This window comes from Mustela nigripes, chromosome 7, assembly GCF_022355385.1.
Source record: "Mustela nigripes isolate SB6536 chromosome 7, MUSNIG.SB6536, whole genome shotgun sequence".
NCBI lineage: Eukaryota > Metazoa > Chordata > Mammalia > Carnivora > Mustelidae > Mustela > Mustela nigripes.
Window position 1 is genome coordinate 77,894,018 of NC_081563.1, and position 3,412 is coordinate 77,897,429.

The following is a 3,412-nucleotide window of genomic DNA, read 5'->3' on the forward strand; positions in this document are numbered from 1 at the left end:
TGCGTGGGAGCTGGCCGGTCTGGTCTGGGCTCAGTCAGGCTTGGTTCCGAGTTCAGAAGGGGTCCGGCTCTGCTCCACACATCTCTCATCCTCCTGGGACAGGTGACCCAGAGCTCTCTTCTTTTCATGGCAGAAGGCAGAGATACAAAAGGGAAAAATGGAGATGTAATGTTTCTGAAGGTTTAAGCTCAGAACTGGCATCCATCACTACCTGCAACATTCTACTGGCAAATCTAACATCATAGGGCAGGGCAATATATCCCACCTCTAATGGGGGGGAACCATGAAGTTATATATCAGAGGGTATGTACAGGACCCAGAATGATAATGCAACCTACCACAAGATGTAACTAATTGGCCAAACTATTAAAAAAAAAATCAAGAGGACAATGAGCACAAATTTCTGAATAGTGATTAATTTTGGTGGGGGAGGTGGGAGCAAAGAAAGGGAGGGCATGTATTATAACCACCTCGTTGTACGATGGGGTGGTGGCTTTGCAGGCTTTATGACTACTATGTTTTATAATTTACATGCATATTATTCTGTACGTGTCCTATGTTACCTAATAAAAAAAGCAAGTTTAAACACATAAATAAAGGGTGTGGTCCACTGATAGGAGAGTTTCTGTGCTAACCTTGTATGTTGTACAATTCTAAGGTAAACAGAAGCTGAGAGCTCTCCTTGGGAAAGCGTCTGAACATTTAGGAGTAATCCTGGCAACACGGCACACAGCTTCTGTAAGAGAAATCAGCCCATGCTCATTCCGGCTGGCCCCAGCCCTATACTAGGTTCAACGGAGAAGATGAAAAGAAATGGTCTTTGCGCTTAGGGCTCTAGGAAAATTCTATTAGCAATAATCGGGCCTCGGATAAACCTCATTGGCTACGATACTGTCACTGCGCAAAGCTGACTCTAGGAAAATTCTAGAAAATAATTTGCGTTGCACTTGTGAGGTAGCACTGAGATCCCAGGCTTTGCCTCCAATCTCATTGGCCTCAAAACCCAACTGAGACACTCAGCACCTGTGTGATGTTGGGAAAGTTACTTAGTCTCCCTGACCCTGTTTCTTTACCCATGAAGGAGACAACTCTACCTCAGAGCGTTGCTATGCATCCTTGAATAAATGAGTTTTATTTGCTTTTGGATGTTAAGCAGAGAGCCTGTGTGGCACCATGAGTTGAGCAGTGGAATTCACTTTTCCAAACCTCTATCGTCTTCTATAATACGGTGATTACTCACATTTTTCTTCAAAAGGTAAGTTGGGTGATTTAAAATTAAATCTAATGAACCTGACACATACAAGGGGGATCAATAAATCCCTCCTGCTTCCAGCCTCTACTCAGGTTCTTTCTGGATTTGGCACAAAGAAGGCGGGGGAAAGAGGTCAAGTTCACAGCCAGGTGTCTTAGGAAGATTGGGTGTGGATATTAAATCCTGGTCTCCTTGGATGGAATGGGAGGGGTGTCTCAGGTGCGGGTACTGGGAGGGAGTTTGGGCCCAGGGAGGGATTATGTTTTCCATTACCCAAACATCTCTGATTTCAGCCTCCAATTTTGGGAAGCAAAATAATTTTGGCCCCCCACACAGTATCTGTCTCTGGAACTGATTATCTGCTTTGTTAAGTTCAGAGGCATTCTGATAAGGGTAATTGAATTAGGCTTCTCAGGGCTCCTAGAAGCAGGCTCGCTGCCACAGTAGGGGGTCTCTCTGTCCGGGCCCCCTCAGCTGCAGGCTGTGGTCACGGAGCGTGCTCTCCTGGGGTGCCCAGTGCCTTTGGCTTTGCCTTTGAAGATCTTTCCAGAGATGCCTCTCCACCCTGTCCATCCTCCCAAGACCCTCCATGCTTCCCTGGGGTTCTGCCCTGAATCTGTTCCCAGCCCACTTAGGAGGCCTCTGGAGGGCTGGGGAGCCTTCCCTTGAGGCAGAGGAATTTCTGGAGGTCAAGGAAAAATGTCTGCCAGGGCACAAAGGGGCAGGAGGTTAAGGTTCAAAAGAGGTTGACCTAAATTTTTCCCACTCCTTGTCCCCACAATCTTGTCAGGACTCAGCCCACCTGAAAGGACGAAAGTCCAGTTGTTTGGAAATATTGCTATGACAGCAGCCATTCAGGGTTTCAAGAATCAGCAAGCTGCAAAAGAAAATTTTATCTGAACCCCCCCAAATATGATTCAGCCCCCCACTTCTCACACTTCTCCATGGTCTCTACTCCCCTCCCCCAGGCCCTTTTTCTGACCAGACTGAGAAAATCACAGGGGTTGTCCTTCTTTCTCTCACCAGACAAGGTCCTTTGGAAACTCAGCACAGAGAGGGAGACAACGGGCCGATAGGCTGTGGAGTGAGCCCTCAGGTCTCCGATCCATGATCTGTCAGTTCCACCCCACTCCCTCAACTTCTGCCCCGACAGGCCAGCCTACCTCTCCATCTCCTCATGAGCCCATGGAGTGCCCAGAATTAGTATAAGCAAAAGGGATGCATTTTCGAGACCACTGGAAGAGATTCCAGTTCAAATGCTTACTCTGAAACTTATCATCTGTGTGATCTTTGGCAAATTAGTAACCTGGAAGGATTGGCAATAACACAGAGGTTCCTGAACTAATGAGGAACTAATGAGTTCGTACCTCAGTAATTTTTTCATAGTGTCTCTAGGCTTTAAGACACACTGAAAAGTCTCATTTCTTAAGAAGTTAGAACCAAACAACTTAAGAGGGACTTATGTCCTGACAAAGTAATAGGTATATATTGAAAGAAAAAATAATAGTTTTATTTCATTCTTAAGTAGCAACAAGTACTTATTAATGAGATGTATGCTCCTTTTGGGCACTGCCTGACTTTTCAAAACTTGGAGTCTGATTGGACCCCGTTGCCTTCATCTCCTTTTCCATGTTGATTTTCATATGGTTCTTGTTTATTTATCACAGCTGCCACCAAAGACCCAGGTATGATGTCATCCAAAGGTATGGGGCATGATCTCATGTGAAAACCGTGAACTACCTCGAGCTTATAGTTTGCACGGTGTCTAGCAGATGTTGAGTATCATTACCTTTCTCCCAAAATTTAGAATAACTCACGGTGCCCCTGAGAGTTTGCTACAGTACCCCAGAGTGGGAACCAAGGCAGTGAAGTTTGAAAAGCACCTAACATATTACAGATGCGTAAAAAAATGGTAGCTATCCTTACTTCTCTTTGAAGTTTTAAAGTGACTTTTGGTTGACTTCTGATTGTGCTGCCATGCCAGCAGACTAGATTACAATCTCACTGAAGGCTATTGTGTCCATCTAAGTATCTCCTATGACTGGTACAGAGAGTAAATGTTCAATAAGTGTTTCTTGAATAAATAGATGGATGGATGTTTTCTGGATCATCCATCTATTGGTTCAACTATACTTCCTTCCATCCATCCATCCATCCATC

The 3,412-nt window shown here is 45.0% G+C and overlaps 1 pseudogene; it reads right to left on the reverse strand.

The window, feature by feature from the left end:
* Positions 1-829: 829 nt before the first annotated feature.
* LOC132022862 (U4 spliceosomal RNA) lies at positions 830-909 on the reverse strand (annotated as a pseudogene).
* Positions 910-3,412: the final 2,503 nt, after the last annotated feature.